Consider the following 20303-nt stretch of genomic DNA (forward strand, 5'->3'; position numbering starts at 1 on the left):
TTCATGAAATATCTGCCAATGAGTATAGTTAACTCATGATTTTGTTAAGTCTGAGCAAATCTAAAATCTCCGACGGGCGTCTCTTCCACTCAGTGTTCTGGGGCTGTTCTGCACAAACCCTTCTGCTCCCTAGATCTAGGGCCCTCACAGAGTTGGCTGGTCAGGAAACCTCCACCTCTCGCAAACCATCCAGATCCTCTAAAAATCCATTCCTTATTTTTGATGTGATTCTAAGTTTCAGTTTTTTATTTTTTTCAGAAAGTTTTATTTCTGCTATATTTTTAGATTCAAAAGTATTTATTTAAGGTGAACAAATGATACGGCATACACGACTGCTTGGAACTGCTTTTAATTGAGAACAAAAAAGGAATACCTAGGACAAGAATATGCAATTACCACACTTATTGTTTCCAGTGAATTTTTGTCAAGTTTGTTTATCTTATTGTTAATGTGATGATACAGCAATCCTTGGAAAAAGAATAACATTTGCGTTAAAGAACAAATCTAGATAAAAATGGAAAACAGAGCTAGCCACAACCCACAAGGCCTTCTTTGGGAAGAACTCTTCAAGAAAAACCATCTCATGCTTCATAGGAGAATATGGTGCTGTCATTCTTCCCTTTATAGTGCCAGAGTGTTCCTGAACAAAGGCCTCAAGGCATTATCAACTCGTCATCTATTTTTTGATGTGATTTCTATTTTCAGGGCCCTGCTTTCCTCCCTCTTTGTTCCTGATGCATCTGGTCACTGGTGCCTTCTACTTTGGTCCTATCATATTTAATGTGACCCGCCCCCATGAGTCAGATGGGCAGGGACATTGTCCACCCACGGGACCAGAGGAAGCCCTCAAGGATCCACCCACTCCGGTCAGACGAGCTGGAGGTATGTGGAGTCTGAAGGCTGATAAGGTTGTTCCAAGTGAACTGGACAGGAACCGGTGGGCTCTCAGTATCATCCAGGCTCTCAGTATCATCCTGGGTATTGTTTTAACAAACAACCAAAACAGAACACAACACTATTTTTTTTTCTTTTGCTGGGCTTTCTGATGGTATGGTACACAAGTCCCAGTGTGTAACCTAATCAAAAATAGCAATTATGTAGTGCTTAGAAATTTACATAGCTCAACCAATCTTACAGGGTAAGGAAAAGAAGAAACTGAGGGTATTTATGTCTCACTGACAAATGATAGAGTGTCTCTAAGCAGGTCTGCTAGCTCAAAAAATTCTGCGGCTTAGATTCTAGAAATAATTTTAATCTGCTTTTAATATTTATTCATTCAGTCACACATTTGCTTAAATGTGTAACAATTGCTTAAATGTCTATTATACACTAAGCCCAGGTATATGTTAATGAATACAACAGACCTGGATTTCTCCTTAGAGTCTACCAAGCAGTCAACCCACAGACAATGCTAGGTACACTCACAACTGCGTACGTTCTGGGGGAAAATTTAGATGGACTCAAAGATGGAGAATAACATGGTGTGCCTGCACAGATGAAGGATTAATAATGACTTTTCTGAGAAGAAAACACTTAAATCAACATCTGAACAATAAATTGTACCACACACTCACTCTAGCCATGTGCTGCTATTCCAGGAAAACACACACACACACACACACACACACACACACACACAGTGTGGGCAAAGACCCTGAGAAGAAAAAAGTCTGATGTGTTTAAAGAGTAGAGCATTCTGGATATAGAAATTTGCAGACTAGAGAACATGCTAAATCATAGCCTGTCAGGTTTTGATTGGGTAATTTAGTCTGGCCACCGGACCAGTTTCTAAATCCCCTTCACAATACTCCCTCTAAATAGCCAATCACCTCATGCTTTTGAGTCTCTCCACAAGAGAGAATGTACTATGTCTTGGAGTAGCCATGCCAGTTTAGGTTAAAAATATGAATTTGTTCCAACTAGGAAGCTGGAACTGGAATCATGAATTGTAGTCACGGGCCTGCACCTGAGGAAATTTTCAAGTTGAAGTGCAAGAAGCTACTTAGATAGCTCTATTTACCTTTCTTTATTATGTGGAGTGCCAAGGACATACAGCAGGATTTCAAGTTCATCGTTCTTTTCTAGAAGAAAAAAAATATGAGAATAATAAGACCGCACTTGTGAACTCCCCACACTTTTCTATTGTAGCAAAATTCATGTCAGTATCTTAGCAAACCAACGATTGCACAATAAAGTCAGTTGTACCCTTGAAAGACAGCTGTGTGTTTGGGCTGTAGTGGTGAGGTGGGAGTGACTTTCCTGTGGTGTTTGTGGTACATCATGTAGAGGAAGTGCACGTATCCACCAATTTTACAAAAGTCTTTGATAATGTGAGTTGACTTACACGTGGCCTGTTATTGATCTGACTACAGAAACTCAATGGGATTCCATAAATATATGGAAGATCTATTTGAAGATATTCCCCACCGCCAGTCTACACCACTAATAGTTTGAGCCCGGGTGGAGTGTTTGTTCAAGGGTACATCAAGAAACCTAAGTTTCAAGGTCTTAGGGAGGTACTTCCAACTTGACAACTCACAGGCTACTCCCTCTGAAAGCCATTTATGAAGTGATATGGTGGCCGCTGAGGTACCCCCCTTGAAACCATCTTCAGAGGATTTTGGACCATATCGCAGAATTATAATACTGCTAAGAGTGTGAAAAGTCAACAAGCTGACCAAGATTAAATGCTAACTCATGCAATGAAGCCCCGTTGGTAGTCACAAGAATTTCACCCATAAAAGAGAAAACCTCCATTGGATATTGCTTCTCAGATGGCAGTAATGCTCTAAAAGTATCAAAGAAATAGAAAAATAAGCCAAAAAAAAATTTCAAGCTATCTTAATGAGGCTGGGCAGGTGGAGTACGGTGTCCATGTAGCACTTAGTTCTAGACCAGACTAAAAGACATCTACAGACAAGTGCCACAAATATCACGGCCAGCTTCTTGAGCCAGCTCCTGAGGGTTGCCTACTAGACCTGCTTCATATTAAAGGATAAGAGGTTCACCAAAGTGCCTGAAATGCAACCACCTCACCAGGATTGAAGGTGTCTTTCCTGGGCCAACCGAATGTCAAAAAAGGAATGTCAACAGCATGCTCTTGGTGAGTTGAGGTGGGACCCCTCCAAGGAGGCCAAAGGACTCCTTTCAAAATCTGCTCAAGCATGACTTTCGTGATGACTTCTAGTGATGATGGCTTGGCCAAGAAAGCAACAGACCTTGCTGTCCAACTCTAAGGTGAAATGGAGCTGAATCTTCCAAGCAGAGGCATCTGACAGCTGGCTGCAGGAGAGAGGCCATCTAGAAAGAGCAACTGGCCCTGCAAACAGAGATTGGAATTGCAAGCCGTAGGTTAGTCCCGGCCTTTTATGTATGTTACTTATGAGAACAATGCCTGGCACATAGTAGTAGGTGCTCAATAAATGTCAGCTGTATGATCAGTCTATAAGGCTCACCATAGGAAACTGGAGTTCATGTTCCAGCTTGACATTAACTGGTCTATGTTCTAATTCTGCCAGTTACTACTGAGCATGAAGGGCAAATGATTAAGAATGTTTAGTACCAGTTCTTTCCTGTCTCAGATGCAAATGATAGTACTTCATGGATTTTCTGGAGATTAATAAAATAGGCATAAAACACCAACTATCATGCCTCGTATACTGTTGGCGCTCAATGAATTGTAGTTATTATTATTTATTAGTCCCTGATGGCCTAGGGTCTAGCAGAGCTGTCCGATAGAAGTTTCCCATATCATAGCCACTAGGCACTTGTGGCTATTCAGCACTTGGAAGGGTGGCCAGTGCAACTGCAGAACGAAATTTTTGACTCAATTTAATTTTTTTAAAGATTTTATTTATTTGAGAGAGAGCAACAAAGATAGTGACAGAGGTATGGAGAGAGAACACAAGCAGGGAGGAAAGGGAGAAGCAGGCTCCCTGAGGAGCAGTGAGGCCGATGCAGGCTCGATTCCAGAACCCTGGGATCAGGACCTGAACCAAAAGCCCACTGAGCCACTCAGGTGCCCCTAATTTCACTCAATCTTAATTATACTATCTAGTTATGGCTTGGGGCTAATGTGTTGAACAGTGCAGACTGCGTTGTTCCGGCCTCACTCTGTCCTCTCCACATCCTGTCTGTGTTCACGTCATGTCCACTTGTTGCCCGTGAGTATCTCTGCCAGGGGTTGGACAGGAGCGAAGCGAGGATGTAGAATGCGATTTTGGCAGGTCGGTCTGGTGGCCCGAGAGAAAGAAGAAAAGCCAGTGACTCTGTGGGGACTGTTTCATTCTTAGCTCTGCCTCCTGTTCTTGGGCAAGTCACGTAAGCTCGCCTCGTGAAGGAGAGCTTTGAGGAGAGCTTTGATACTGATGGGATTCAAAGGTCCCACCCTTCACATGATCACAAAGGGAGAACATAAGAAAGGCTACACAGTCTTAGATGACTTTTTAGGTACTATGGCTTGCACTCAGCTCTAGTAGGTATCCCGTAACTTACAGGTACCGTATGTAAGTGTTGGTATACAAACTAATATATGTGAGTAGACCGAGGTGAAAAAGACATCGAGGCCAGGAAAAGAGAAATTGACCTCAGGACAAAGAAAAAGGGCTTAATGAAAAAGAACAAGTGTCCTGTGGGAGCAGAGTGCTCCCACCCCGTCCCTATGCAGATGTGTGGCCTTGCGAAGGTGCAGGTGGGGAGAGTTGGACTGGTGAAGACTTTGCATAATAAACCCATTATATGGCTACAAAGTGGAAAGGAAATTCCGTCAAACGGATCTCCTAGAATCTGCCCTGCGTAGAAAGAGCACAGGACAAGGAGCCTAGAGGCCCATGTTGCTTCTCTGGACCTGTGGCTAACCTGCTGGGTGACCCGTCCTTAATTTGGCTAACTTCTCGGGGCCACAATTTAATCAGTGTGCAGTGAATTCATTAGGTTCCCTATAAACTTGGAAAATCTGTGATTATGCTTAGAGCCCTAGAAATTTTAAACATGCTTTTCTTTGCCAGGAGCCAAAAGACTGGGCAATTAACAGCAGCTGAACCAAGTAACAACCCCCGCTACACACACACACACGTACACATGTATTTTTTCATCTGCTGAAGGGCGAGGCCATGCCCCATTGGATATGACCCTTCCGTCCCTGTCTGAAGCAACTTATGAACCATGGTCATGAGATCCCCTTAGTTATAAGCATAATTCTGATTGATTAGCCTTGACAATACCCAAAGTGCTTTCTAGACGTTTAAAGAGAGAGAGCAAAGTAATTCCTTGGACTGTCAGGGCCGTGGTGATGGGATGTGTGTGTGTGTGTGTGTGTGTGTGTGAAGGCAAAGTGAGAAACCTTACCATCTGCTTCTATAAATGGTGAAATAGAGTATACGCCATTGGCATTTGGGACGAGCTGGTTATTAGTAGGAGAAAACTAGTGGCAAAAGAAAACCATCCAGGGTAACTGAATTTATTCATCTATTTGACTTGAAGTCATCTTTTCTCCACCATTTTTACAGTCTCAAAGTCCACGACTTGTTTTGAAACTCAGCCCCTCCTCCCCTGCGTCTCCCAAGGCTGCTTGCTCGGTGATAAATAGCTCCCTGTGCCCTCTGGGCTCTCTCCCCCGTTCCTGCTCACATTCCTCTGTCTCCGTGTCCTTTCTTTCCAGAGAGTAGGGTGGGAATCTCTACTCAACAGTGCCCTTGTCTGGACCCTGTACCCCACCCCAGGAAGGAGTGGTTTTAGAGAACGCTTGGGGAGTGATTCCTGTAGACACACACGCACACACACACACACACACACACGCGCACACACACACACACACACCTTTTTCAGACCAGAAGTCCCCTGGAGGCAGTTCTGGCTGCACTTTGAACCTTAATAACTTCAGGATGAAAGTGAAGAGGCCGTAAGGCAGGCCAAGTCCACTCTCCATATTAAGTCCTGCTGCTTCTCCACTTTGCCGAGTCCTTTGGCACCCAGGTTGGTGACAATAGACATGCCAACAATCTTCCCTGTGGTTTCTCCTTCCTGGTGGCAGCCTGTCCCACTGACCTCCCTGGTCAGGAGAGGATCCTGCTTTGTTGGGGCCCTTACAACTACATTTATGGCTCTTTTATTAGGTTGGCAGGTGCTTTCAGTGAGGGTGTAAAGAAGCAGCTCGATTTGCATGTAGTTCAATACAGGAAACAAGGAAGTGGAAAAACATATCCACCACAGTCTTTTTCTGCTAAAAGGTTGCAAAATTCTTCAGGCACCATTGAGAGGAAGGCTCCTTCCTGCTTCAAGCCTGGATTTCTGGTACATTAAGGCTTAGCGGGGTTTTCTAGATCATGGAAACTTCTGTTGGTAGGGAAAGGGGCCTAGAGAAAAAGTTTAAATAACATGCCCAAAAGATCACACATTGCAAAGCTAGTTAGAAAAGCCCCAGGACTAAAGACTGGATGAACCAATTTCCCCAGATTTCACCTCTCTTTCTCATTCTCTCTCTGTCTCTCTCCCTCTCCCCCTTGATCATCTTCAAAAGGGACCTTTTTTGGTGGGACTAGGGAAAAAAAAAACAGTTAATCTCTGAAAGACACAAAGAAGATTGGCAACCAGTTTTCAAGCTTCCCTTTTTTTCCTTCAAGATATTCAGTATTCTGACTTTGCCCAGGAAATAGAGAAGAAAAAAAAAAGAGAGAGAGAGAGAGAGAATCGGGTATCTTTAAAAACAAAACAAAGCAAATAAAGAATAGTGCTTTTGAAAGAAAAGTGTGTGTGTGTGTGTGTGTGTGTGTGTGTGTGTGTGTGTGTAGGACCAGGGCCATATATCTTTTGGGAGAAAGCTAAATAAAAATGTAAGTGGCCTTCCCATTAAGTGGAACATATAGATGGACACCTTCTTAGCCTATTCCAGTCCTTAAAAACCTTAACAGTGACAGCGGGGGCGGGGGGGGTGCAGATAGTTCACTCCACTGGAGGCCTTGGGTCTCTGCTTTGCCCTATATTCTTTGAGACCATCCCATTTCCTCTGGGCTTCTCTTGGCTCTCCCCCAGCCCTTGCCAAGTCGGCTCTCTTCCATTATTAGTCATTCTAATAAACACTTCTAATAAACACAAACCCTATAAACCAATCCAGGATGCTACTTTTGGCTCTCACGCTGCCTTTAGAAAAGACCGATCCTTGCATTAACTTCGTCATCTGTCCTGGAGAAACCCAGCTGCGATCTCTAACATACTCTGTTGCAAGCTGCAATATAATGGACATATTTAGTGTACATTCTCTTGTTAAATGGAATCTGCATTCCTAAGTGAACTAAAAATGCTTAATTATTAATAAGTCCCCCAGGGATTGGTGACATTTGGGATGATTTTATCATGCTGTAGATATTTAACAACATAATATGTATGGTGGTGTCTAATCCAACCCTTTCATTTAAAAGAACATTCCCTTCCAATTCGTTTCCACTCATGTGCCATGTAGATTGTTAGTCCCTGACCATCCAGCCCCAGGTGGAGGAAGAGGAAAGCTCCTGAGGAGTAAGATGGGATTGGAGCTGGGGTTTCAGTGCAGGGAGGGCCAGGAAGAGGCAGCAAAGAGCTGGAATTGGCGTGGGGTGGAACTGTAAACCAGCTGTTTTCCTTCAGGTGGAGGCAAGGGCTGCAAGAGACAAAAGTTTCTGGAAAGATCATAGGAGTAGGTGATCACAGGAGTAGGCGATCACAGGAGTAGGTGCCAGGCTTCCAATTCTGCACCAGTTTGCTGTGCAACTCTGAGCAAATCACTTAACAGCTCAGAAATGGAGTTTTTTTCGTTTATCTGAAAGGGATCATTACGCATTCCTTAAGCACCCGGCTGAATTGCATGCACAACGTAGGAAACAACTCCCAACAGTTAAAACACTTTACATGGGATCCCTGGGTGGCGCAGTGGTTTGGCACCTGCCTTTGGCCCAGGGCGTGATCCTGGAGACCCAGGATCGAATCCCATGTTGGGCTCCCGGTGCATGGAGCCTGCTTCTCCCTCTGCCTATATCTCTGCCCCCCTCTCTCTCTCTCTCTCACTATCATAAATAAGTAAAAATTAAAAAAAAAAAAACACTTTACAAGGAATATATTCAAAGATGGGGAAGAAGGAAATAGCATTTCCATACCAAGCACTCTCTATGTCCTGGGAGTTGTGCTTTCATAAACATGAAGTCACTTAGTCTTAGCAAAAAAAAAAAGAAAAAAAGAAAAACCCAGTTCTGAGATTGGCATGATCTCTTCATCGCAGCAGAGGAAACTGGGGAGGAGAGCTTTTACCTCAAGCTCTTCCCTGCAAAGCTAGTGGGTGGCCGAGCCAGGCTGAATGAAACCCTGAAAGAGTAAAGGTAAGTGTTGGAGTAGGCAATATGTAAAAAGAAACTGGGTCCCAATGTTAAGTCTCAAATAAAAATGTTCCTCCAAAAATAAAATAAATAAGTAAATAAAATAAAATAATAAAATAAATAAATAAAATAAAACAAAACAAAATAAAATAAAAATGTTCCGTCACCCCGAGCAGTTGGTGGACCGATCCGCGATGATCCGCGTTATCACGACACGTGAACGTTAACGTGCAATTTTCACATTTTGTCACCAGTCCAGGGTACGTTCCGGGGGCCCTGTGCTAGGGCTGGAGGTCCCGACGTGTGACGGCCGGGCTGACGGGCGGCAAGGAGCTTCCCGGGCGTCGCTCGCCTGTTCCTTGCCCGTCACCGTGACAGCCGCGTCTGCTGGGGTTTCCGTCCCCCGCCCTCCTGCTCGGGCTCGGGGCTCGGGGCTCGGGGCTCGGGGCTCGGGGCTCTGCCCGGGGCGGCCGAGGGCCGCTCGCACACGGACGCTTGCGCGCTGCCCGCCGACCGGGGAGCCGGTTAGCCGGGCGGGCCTGGGAGTGAAGTGCTCGACGGCCGTTTCCGCGAGAGCCGAGAGCCGCGGTGGAGCCGGTTTGGGCGAGGAGCCCGGGGCCAGAGCGTCGCCTGCTCCCTCGGCGACCTTGGCTCACCGCCTTGTGCTTCGGCTGCTCCATGTGTTGGTGGAGAGGGTCGACGCGCTGCCTTCCTCTCAGGGTCACGCGTCCTTGGGAAGCGCCGGGTCGCCGCAAGGGGCCCGGGACACTCCTGCTTCCCTTCATGGGGTAAAGCCCCAGCCCGGGCTCTAAACGTCACAGGAAAGATTTTTTTTTTTTTAATGAAAAGATGATCCTAGGCCCTGAGAAGCGACATTTCCTTCCCGGCACGGTGGTCCGCGAAGGCCCCTCCCGGGCCGGGCCTGGGTTTTCACTGAAGTAGGTGTGAGCACGCGCGGCCGCCGCTTCCGCCGCTTCCGCCGCTTCCGCCGCGTCACTCTCCCCCGCGAAACGCGTTTCCACGCTGAGGAGAAACCCGAGAAGCGGCCTTGGGTGCCGGGTCCACGCGGGGTGGGGCAGCCGCGGAAACGCCCGGCGGCCCGCGGTCACCCAGGGCTGCGCTCTGCCCGTGTCGGTCGCCCTCGTGTCTCTCCGTCCCCGCGGGCAACGGCCGAGGGCGCCACCCGCAGCCTCCGGGAGCCGGGCCCCTCCGGCCATTCTCGGCCCACGCCCTCGGACGTCCGCCTGCTCCTGCTCCGTCGGCTTCTTCGTCGCTGGCGGCCCCGCAAGGCCGCGGGGCCCGCGTCACGGGGTCCCGGGAGCTGCCCGCGCCGGGCGGGCGGGCGGAGGCCCCAACGCCGAGGCCCCGACGCCGCCACCTGCTGCTCGGCCGCGTCGCCCGGAGCGGGAGGGACGGAGGGAGGCCCAGGGTCGGGGAGCAGCGGCCACCACCCCACGGGCCCACGCGAGCAGGCGGGCCGCGCCGAGGACGCCCGGCGACGAGAGCCCCGCGGACCGCGAGGCGGGGACACGAGGAGCGGCCATGGGGCCGCGGCCGGCGGGACTGCTCGCCCCCCGCCTCCGCGCGCCGCGCCGGCCGAAGCCTCAGGCCTCCCCGGGTGGGCCTGCCGGGCGCGGCCCCTTTGCCGCCGCCATAGGGGCCCGCGGCCTACCTGCCACGCGGCGCCGGGCCTACCTCACCTGAGGCGGCTCCGGGCTCCCCCCCCCGAGGCGGCACCGGGCCTCCCCGCAGGCAGCGCCGGGCCTTCTCCCCCCCACCCCCCCGCAGCGCCGGGCCTGCCCCCCTGAGGCGGCGCCAGCCCCCCCCGCCCCCGGGCTGGGCCCAGCACCTGCACCCGCCCCCTGCGGGACCCCGGCGCAGCAGTAGGCCGGCAGGGCGGGGGCGGCCGCAGGTGCCCAGGTGCACAGGTGCACAGGCGGCGGCTTCCTGCCGGGCACAGACACCGGGGCTGCGGCGCAGGACGGGGCGGCGGGCCTCTGGGAGCCTCGAGGCCGACAAGGGCTGCCCCGCCTCCTTCCAAGGCCGTGGGCGCTTCCTTCCAGGGCCGGGGGTCCCGGACCTCGGGGGTCCTCGTCCGCAGCGCCCAGCCCGCAGCCGCCGGTCCTTAGGCGCCGCCGCGGCCCAGGGAGGCCCGAGGCCCAGGGAGGGCCCGAGGGAACAATGGAGCCCGGAGCCGCGGCCGCCGAGGGGGAGCGGGACAGGGGCCGGGGGAGGCGGAGACAAGGGCCGCGGCGGCCGGTGGGCATGGAGGGCGGGGCCTGCGCCCCGGGGTGCCCTGCCCTCCGCGCGCTCCGCCCGCACCCCTACCTGCACCTGCTGCACAGCGCGGGGAGCAGCGCCGGCCGCCACCTGCCCTCGCCGCCCACCTGCCCTCGCGGCCCACCTGCCCTCGCAGCCCACCTACCCTCGGTGCGCCCCACCCGCGCCCCTACCTGCACCTGCTGCACAGCGCGGGGAGCAGCGCCGGCTGCCACCCGCCCTCGCCGCCCACCTGCCCTCTGCCGCAGCCCGGCCGCAGCTGGCCACGGGGTGGGATGAGAGAGTCCACGCCGGAAAAGGCCCATCTGCCTTGACCACAAAGTCCTTCAGCAGCCGCCGAGCCTTTCGGTGCCGCCCTGATGCTGCTCCAGGTGGGAAAGCAAAAAAAAAAAAAAAAAAGAGCCAACCTTGCAGGATGAATTGTGGCTTAATCAACAAGTTCTTTTTTCCTGTTTTGGAGAAAAACGTATTAATGTCTAGTCTTTCATCCTTTCCGGCGCGTCTTCAGTGTTTTCTAATTAGAACGTGGCGAGAAGACGATCGCGGAGGAAGGGGCTGGAACGGGCTTCCCCAGGACTCAGGCCAGCAGGGGCCTTCTCCACCCACGCACACAAGGCCGTCCTGCCCCCCCCCCCCCCCAGGGAGGCCACCTGCATCACCCATGTGGCTTGGAGTTCCCAGCAAAAGTTTCCTGATCCCCAGTTTTTACCACCCCAGGGCACAAGGTCAAGGCCCCAAATCAGACAAGGGGACAGGCCTGAAGTTCCCGTGGCCTCTCGAGGCCTCCTCTCTGCTGTTGCACCAGCTGCTGATTTATGTCACTCTGAAAGGGCGAGTGTCCTCCCTGGTATTGGGCAGCCTTGACGTGTAAAAGTGACAGCCACGCACAATGACACTTATCGGCTTGGGCTGGCAAATGAGGAGGCAATGCCATTACCTTTCCCCCTTGTCCGTTGCCGACCACAGATTACTTGAAATGTCATCCATCAGTAGGCGGGAGCCGGGAAGTGCCAGCCTGTGTGCGGGCCGGCAGCCGTGTTCCCTAATGATTAATGAAGATAAATGATGACACTATCGTTTTCAGGTCTGATTGCTAGGATCTCCTTATTACCTGGGTGGAGCCATTACGTCGACAGGTCGAAAGGATTTTTTTTCCCCAGGAGGATGCAGGTAGGCAATGGTTTGTCTTCCCACTCTCCTCCTTCCTCCACCCGAAGTCCTAGAGTTCCCACTCATGCACATAACATGCAGCGTTTGTTCCTAGAACTACATTGTTCAATACAAATATAGACACTTACCCTTTAGAACACTTAAAATTGATGAAAATCAAAACTGAAAATTCAGCTCTTCAGTCATTCTGGAATTATCTCAAGTGCTCAGCAGCCACGTGTAGCTAGGGGCCCCCACGTTGGATGGCACAGAATTACGAACGTTTCCATCACTGCAGACGCTTCTATCAGACACCTGGTCCTTCTCCTCGACAGCATCTACTTGCTCTCGTATCCCAGGACTTCTGTTCCTTTCAGGATCCTCTACTGATAATTTTTATAAAACATGAAACTTTTTTTTTCTTTAGCCACAACTTAAATCAAGCGATCTGCTTCCTTTCGGCTCCTTAGGGAGAGCTCCCCGGCCACCTGGCTGGTAAGAACTTATAGTTAGTTGAACAGGGTGCGGCATCAGAGACGTTGAAAGGACAGCAGCCCGCCGGATTAGTTTCAGGCAGTCTGACCCTAACCTATTCCTTTAGATAATTTGCCTAGACAGCTCTGTTTTGGGCAAGACTTTATTTTAAGCAATCTCTACACCTAACGTGGGGCTTGAACTCACAAGCCTGAGATCAGGAGTGGCAGGTCCCACCCACTGAGCCAGCCAGGCACCCCCCTCCCCCCAGACAGTTCTTAATCAGAGCCAGGGGAACTACTATGACACTAAGTAGTGAGTCAAGAAAGATACCAGGGCATCTCCATAAAAATTTGCACGATAAATAGAGAGTAATAGGTCCTTTAGAACTACAGGGTACACTACACTCCGAATTCCCGCAGTGAGGCTTTGAAGTTGGGCAGAGATGCGCAGAGCAATGAAGCACTTTGATGCTGCGGGAAGCACCTTCAAAGCTTCCAGGGGGAGAGATTACAACAACTACCTGTAACCAATTGTTCAGGTCCTTTGTGTGTGTGTGTTGGTGGGGGCAGGGACTGGACCACACAAAAATTAAATAAATAAACCAAAAGCCACACTGCAAGCACTGTCGCCAAGCTAACTATGGTCAAAGAAAAACAAAGAACAGGGTTTTAAACACTTTTGCTGGAAAACAAGGCATCGTACTAAAACTTTTATTCATTTATTTATTTTATGTTCCAGTTTAAGATAAAACCTTGCTGGCAGGTGGTACATATTTTCAATGTATGACATTTATCATTTCATGTTCCTTTTTATAAAATTTCCAAATCTGCCTTATTCTCATCTTTCCTAGGAATCAGATCCACTGTGTATCTTATTAATAAGTCAGACAACGTGAATACAAACTTTATCCAGAGCGTCTCACAATTTAATTTACGGTGAAAGCATCCAGAGTTCAAGCTCTGTGACCACGTTATTATTCACAAATTCTTATGAACTTACATTCCGCCCTATTGTGGCGAGGGTATCGATGGGCAGCGGAGCATTCCTGGGAGGAGGTAAACAGGATATTACCAAAGTGGCTTTCCTTCCCATCAGGCAGCTGTTATGTGTTATAGCCACAAACCTCCACTCTCAACTGGCCCGATTTTCCCATTTTTCAAGGAGAAAGGGTGAGCTTGGCCTTGTTTGAAAGTGAAAGCTAAAACAGGGAAAGAAGTAGGAAAAGACAAGACTGGTCAAATCCAGCTTGAATGGGGCACCCGGGTGGCTCAGTGGTTGAGCGTCTCCCTGCAGCTCAGGGCGTGACCCCAGGGTCCTGGGATCGAGTCCCACGTGGGGCTCCCTGCAGGGAGCCTGCTTCTCCCTCGGCCTGTGTCTCCGTCTCTCTCTCTCTCTCTGTGTCTCATGAATAGGTAAATAAAAAATCTTTAAAAAAGAAATCCAGTGTGGAAAGTTTCCAAGGTCGGAGTCAGAAACCATTTGGGGTAAGAGACCCTAGCCCTTCCCTTTCTGGCACTCTGGGGTAGGAAGTTGGGGTGCGGCTGGGAAAATGCCTTGTTGAATGCTCCCGGTGGAGCATTTCCCAAAATCATGCGGGCCAGTCTCCTAATCAGGGAGGTGAGAGGGTCCGACGGGAGGGACCAGCCTGCAAACCAGCAAAACCTGGTCCCTTTTCAGCCTTTTTCCCCACTCCTGGGGCTGCAGACTGTGTCTTTGGGGGAAGCAGGCCTGGCCCCAAGCAGGACCTTGGTCAGTCAGTAGACCTCCCGGACAGCCGAAGGCCCTGGAACCTCTGGCTGCAGCCATCAGTCCTCTTAGACCAGAGGGGTCCGGCCTGTGTCATCGGGGAGTGGGGCAGGGGGAGCGGGGCCCACCACCGCTTGGGTCAGAGAGCAGGCGAGAGGGGGCCACATGGCACCCCGATCCTCAACGAATGAATTCCCTGGAAACGACGCTCCTTCATAATGAAGCTGGCTGTTCTCTTTTTCTTTAAGTCTTCATAAATCATAGGCAGCAGTGTTGGCATGAGTCATATGGCTCGACAGCAAAGCTCCTGCTAAGCCCCGCAGCTGCATGGGACAAAAATACCTCAGTGAATAGAGTGTGTTTGTCCTGCACGGTTTATGGCATAAATAAGAAATCAGCAAAGATGTAGGGGTTCCCCAGCCTCTCATTTTGGAGTCTCATCACCCCTGGCTGCCTCCTCTGCCCCTGCAGCTGCCTTGGGTCAACCCAGCTCCCCACCTCCTTGTCTTTGCGAGGGCAGACCAAGTGTGGGGCCGGCATTTTCAGATCCTGATGGTCCTATTCATTGATAAGGGGCACTCAGAGTCGAGGCGGAGCCTCAACCAGGTAAATGTGCTTGGTCTTTGTTTTAAGATTTTATTTATTTATTCCTGAGAGCCACATAGAGAGAGAGGCAGAGACACAGGCAGAGGGAGAAGCAGGCTCCACACGGGGAGCCCGACGGAGGACTCGATCCCGGGACCCCAGGGGTCACGCCCTGGGCTGAAGGCAGACGCTCAACCACTGAGTCACCCAGGCATCCCCATGTGCTTGGTCTTTGAATTCTAATGGGATAATGAAGGACCCTCCCTTTTATAGAAGGCCTTGCAGATAGATGGGGCAATAATGTGGAACAAGTGAAATCATGGACGTGTGACTCCAACCCTGAGCTTGCCCTCGGTGGGTCTGGGGGCTCTTGAGGGGGTTGGAGGTACCATCTCTTTTCTCCAGATATTCTGTGTCCTTGCAGGAACCTGCCCAAGGGGGCTCTGCTCCAGCTCCTCGAGGCTGATCCTGAGGCTGCTGGGGTGGCCCAGTTAGGCTGAGTCCATGCCACTGGGCAGGCTTCTCCTGCAAATCTTGTCCCCCACCTCTATACCTCCACACAGATGAGTCCTTGGAGTCCCACCCCCTCGTACTCCTCTCTCTCTGGCTTAGAACTTCCATAATCTTGTTTTCTGGCAGCCTACTCAATATCATTTTGGTTAATATTTAGTAATTTCATACCATACCCACTTCTTCTGTGTCCTCTTTGGATGGGTCCTTATGACTTCTGTGTTACTTCTTCATCAGATAATGAAATTTCCGACCCTAAAATGTGCTGGGGGGATGCATTTGCCTCATTAATGGAGGTATTCCCGTGTATGTGGGTCATTTCATGTCTGTTAGGTGGTGTGTCTCATTTACCTTCAGATTAGGGTATCGTTTAATATGTATTTAGGGCTTTGGTTTTAAGAGATGTATTTTTTTAATTAAATACATATTTTGAGTCCTGACATCTGACATGTTTTGCTTATATGTAAAATGTATATATAATTTGCCTATCTAAGTTCAGTGAAGTATAAAATACACTAATGAATGATAGTAAATCATTTTGCCCAGATAAACTTCTATTTATTTGTGGCTAGACTAGAAGCAAGCTGAGACTTTTCTAACATTCCAAATACGATTGCTTTTGGATTTGCTTCCCCAAATACACAGGATAAATTCCTGTCTGATTTAGTGATGCTTTAGAACAAGTTTCTAGCCACACTTCTGCTCTGAGGCTTTAGGTGTGGAGAAACAAGAAAAGTAGGACACAAGACATTTTCAGCAATCATTTCTCTTTGAACTATCTGTTGACTCCCCTTCCTGATGTGGAGAGAGAGAATGGACGCCAATGTCAGAGCGAACTAGATTTGAATCTATTAGTCTATGACCTGAACAAGTTGCTTATCCCTCCCAAACCTCACTTTTCTCATCTTTAAAAAGTGCGTGATAACACATATTTCCTGGGTTGGTTGTAAAATGAAATTGCTTAGCCCAGTATCTATCTACGGTGGTATTTAATGAATGTCTACTCTTTTCCTACTTCTCTCTTAGATGCTAGTATCAGATATGCCATATTTAGAAGATAATATGAGGAAGTATTTTAGTCTTGTCTCCATCATCATGTAAGGTAAGTAAGCCAAATTATCAATTAGAATGTGGCATCTAGAAAGTTCTATTGGTCTCCTATTATGGATGTCAAATCCTCAGCCACTACTCCAAGGCTCTTTTGATCGGCAAATGGTCGTATGCAATTAGTCCTACGAGAAAATTGGCAATGAAAGTCCCAGGCTGTAGGCTGGGGGAGGACCATGAGAGGTGTGCACCTGCCTCCACTACCAGTTCCATACTCTGGAGGCCACAGAGTGTTGTCTGCACCCAACCCACACATCCACCAAATTTCTGCTAAAGAACCAATGGTAAAGATTCATTCCTTTTGTTTGACAGCTTTTCGGTGAAAAACACACAACTTAGGCTAGGCTTTTTTTAAAGAATGATAATTTATGGGTCTGCAAGTTTTTAAACTTGCAAGTTTAAAAAGGTGACACTGATTTCAAATACATCTGGAGGACATGTTCACCCACCAAACCAGGCTCTGTGGGTGGGCCAGACAATCATTTCTTTTGTTAGACTTGAGTCACCAGCAGCCTACCCCTGGAACAAAGGGTAGAGCCAGTCCTGCCTGCACTACCTCGACAGAGAGGAAGTTTGGGGAGCTCTGCCACAATAAAAAGATTGTTTTCTGGGCACATAAATACAGTAGATGTTGCCTACAAGAGACTATCATGGGAGTTTAACATATGAGTTCAGGTTGTCAGCCGGTGTGTCAGTGAGGGTCTAGTTGGGAGACAGAAACCATAGGCTGGCTGTGCAAGTGTTGGGGCAAACTCAGTAGTGGATTCCCTCACTGCTGTGGGAAAGAACTGCTTCTGCTGAGTGAAGAAGTGGGCCTGCAGGGGTGGTGCTCTTGGCATTGACAGCAGCCAATCAAGCCAATAAAGAGCAAAGGCAAAGGAGTTAGTCCCTTCTACTCCAGCCTTGAAGGCTCCCTGTGGTGCTCTTGATTTTCAGAGCCTAACATGGAGCTGCTTGAAAAGGAAAAGTGTAGGTTATGGAGTCCCAGCTCCAGCATCAGAAAGCCAAAAATTTGAGGGTGGATGTGGAGCTGAGAGACAATGACTTCCTACCTGGGTGGTGATCACACTTCATCATGCATTGTTTGCTTCCTTGAAGGTTAGTGGACAGAAAGTGTATTAAGCCGTGGAATTTTGGAAGTTTGGATGGCATTGAATAAAGCAGAGAGTTGAATCATAATTCTACTCTACCTTCAAAGTTCCTTATTTCTCGGGCAGAGCAGACCTGAGATCAGGGAGGCTATACTAGGTGTGATCACAAAATAAAGGGGTGGCATTTCATCAACTTGAGTTATTCCTTCCAGTGTCCGCTGTACAAGTAGGTCAAGCTTTTTCTTTTCTACTGTGGCTCTAGGTAGTCAATGTCTTGATAATTACTGAGCCGTGTTGATCAAAGTGCAGCTGAAAATTTCCCAATGACTAAGCATAAACAACCTTGCCAGGGGAAGGAACCAGTGTGTTTACACAAAATGTTTGTCTTTCCTAAGATAAGGTTCTTCTCTTGGTCAAATGTCTCAATAACTCTGTCACTTGGAATTAGCTCTTGAAACCCTGAAGTTTCAGGCAAATTGAATTTCTCTGTAGTTATTCTTCCCATATTAGTAGGACCATTTTGGTCATACCAGGTTGTGTGTGTGTGTTTAATAAGGCCGGGTGGAAAGCACATATTCTGTGTAAGCAATAAAAGCCAGAACATCAAGTACAATTCGCTGAACTTTAGTAGAACAGTTATTAAGCAACAACTTTGCTCTAACAAATTGTGAAGTCTCAACTTTTCAAAGAAAAAGAAGACAAGCTCTCCAGCACTACTAACCCATGATTCCATTTTTGTCTTATTGTTAGCAAAAGGCTGCCATCGGAACTAATTTTATGTCTGTTAATAAGTGAGTAATAAATAACAATTGTTCCAAATATGAGTAAACTTTCAGGGAAAAATTATAGATATGGAAATCTGTCATCATAAGTGACTTTGAGCATGATGAAAATGATAAAAAATACTCTAATTTATTTCACCTGAGTGTTTTATAGTTTTCAAGATGTTTCCACATCTATCTTCCAGCTGAGTCCTCCCAGGAACTGTGTGAGGTAGGTAAGATTTACCCATCAACTTTTCAGATTAAATAAAAAACAAAAACAAGTGAGGCTCAGAGAGGCTCAGGCAGCTTGCTCAAGCTGTAAATGGGGTGGGGGGTCGCTGAGGTTAGAAACCAGGTTGTCTGAGTTCCTCCGTGGCCCCCTTTTCACTGCTGCTGCTCTAGCGAATTCTGTGGTCAGCTTCCATAAAATGTATGCAAGTAAAAGCTCATTGTTGCCACTTGCTAGCTTCCTACACGTACAATGTAGTCACATCTATGTTTTTAGATGCTTCCTCTGAAGTGTGACCTACAGGTAGTTGGGAAGCAAGGTTTGGAATTTGCGAAGGAGGAGGAGGAAGAAGAGGAAGAGAAGGAGAGGAGGAGGAAGGAGGAGAAGGAGAAGAGGAAGAAGGGGAAGAGGAACAAGGAGAAGAAGGGGAAGAAGGGGAAGAAGGAAAAGAGGAGGAAGGAGAAGAAGGGGAAGAGGAAGAAGAAGAAGAAGAAGAAAAAGAAGGAGAAGAAGGAGAAGAAGGGGAAGAGGGAGAGGGAGAAGAAGAAGAAGAAGAAGGAGAAGAAGGAGAAGAAGGAGAAGAAGGAGAAGAAGGAGAAGAAGGAGAAGAAGGAGAAGAAGGGGAAGAGGGAGAGGGAGAAGAAGGGGAAGAGGGAGAAGGAGAAGGAGAAGAGGAGGAAGGAGAAGAAGGGGAAGAAGGGGGAGAGGAAGAAGAAGAAGAAGAAGAAGAAGAAGAAGAAGAAGAAGAAGAAGAAGAAGAAGAAGAAGAAGAAGAAGACGATGAAGGAGAAGAAGGGGAAGAGGAGGAAGAGGAGGAAGGAGGAGAGAGGGAAGAGGAGTAAGGAGAAGAGAGGGAAGAGGAGGAAGGAAGAGAAGGGGAAGAGGATGAAGGAGAAGAAGGGGAAGAGGAGTAAGGAGAAGAGAGGGAAGAGGAGGAAGGAAGAGAAGGGGAAGAGGATGAAGGAGAAGAAGAGGACGAAGGAGGAAGAGGAAGAAGGAGAAGGGGAAGAGGAAGAAGGAGAAGAAGAGAAGGGGAAGAAGATAAAGGAGAAGAGAGGAAAGAGTATGAAGGAGGAGAAGGGGAAGAGGAGGAAGGAGAAGGAGAAGGGGAAGAGGAAGAAGGAGAAGAAGAGAAGGGGAAGAGGATAAAGGAGAAGAGGGGGAAGAGGAAGGAGGAAGGAGGAGAAGGGGAAGAGGATGAAAGAGAAGAAGAGGATGAAGGGGGAAGAGGAAGAAGGGGAAGAGGAAGAAGGAGAAGAAGAGAAGGGGAAGAGGATAAAGGAGAAGAGGGGGAAGAGGATGAAGGAGGAGAAGGGGAAGAGGAGGAAGGAGAAGAAGGGGAAGAGGAAGAAGGAGAAGAAGAGAAGGGGAAGAGGATAAAGGAGAAGAGGGGGAAGAGGAGGAAGAAGGAGAGGGGGAAGAGGAGGAAGGCCGGCGACATTTATTGGTCCTTCCTACTCCCCAATGCCCCTTCCTCGCAGCCCCGACAACTATCCTGAGCGTCTATTTCTTTCCCCTCCTCCTACAGGTCGGTGAGGGAGGCCCGTTGGCTTTCCCGAGTCCCTGAGCCAATGAACTCCAGGGCCGAGGGTCCATCGACCGAGGTCCACGGAGCCGCGGCCCAGGGCGGGGAGGCTAGGGGAGGCCGGGGGAGGCCCGGAGCCTCAGGCCCCACAGCCGGCGATCCTGGCCAGGGCCCCCTTCTCGTGCTTCCTCTGCCAACAAAGAACGACGGTGTCTAGACCGCCTTGGTGGCCCGACCCTCCGCTTCGCCTCCTCGTCAGCCGAGCCCTGGGGACAGACCCTTGGTCAGGTAAGTGGCCCTTCCCTTTCCTTTAACACCTAGAATGGGAGATGGCACGCAAATTCCCATCACTACCTAATTAACTAGGGTGGATAACATTTTTCATATTACAGGCCTGAAGGCAGAAACCAAAATTCAGTTCTGGCGCAGATTGATAGTGTTATTTTGAAATGCTCATGCACACTACAGCATATTTCCCAGCAAATAGGTTGGTTGTTC

The 20303-nt window shown here is 49.0% G+C and overlaps 1 protein-coding gene across 29 annotated transcripts in view; it reads left to right on the top strand.

Annotated features, from left to right (window-relative positions):
• MAML3 (mastermind like transcriptional coactivator 3) overlaps positions 1-20303 on the top strand; it is a 599968-nt gene that overhangs the window by 111676 nt on the left and 467989 nt on the right. For 15 of the 29 annotated variants that reach the window (XM_049097303.1, XM_049097301.1, XM_049097306.1 and 12 more), the window contains 4 exons: positions 11707-11792; positions 16116-16191; positions 18255-18280; positions 19809-20093. The gene's annotated coding sequence lies outside the window, so the exon portion shown is untranslated. Of the gene's footprint in view, positions 1-10807; positions 10994-11706; positions 11793-12198; positions 12267-13098; positions 13304-13660; positions 13733-16115; positions 16192-16265; positions 18281-19808; positions 20094-20303 lie in introns of those variants that run through there. The other 14 variants (XM_049097305.1, XM_025462294.3, XM_049097308.1 and 11 more) reach the window with 14 other exon arrangements.

The sequence above is a fragment of the Canis lupus genome, chromosome 19 (genome assembly GCF_003254725.2).
Source record: "Canis lupus dingo isolate Sandy chromosome 19, ASM325472v2, whole genome shotgun sequence".
Lineage (NCBI taxonomy): Eukaryota > Metazoa > Chordata > Mammalia > Carnivora > Canidae > Canis > Canis lupus.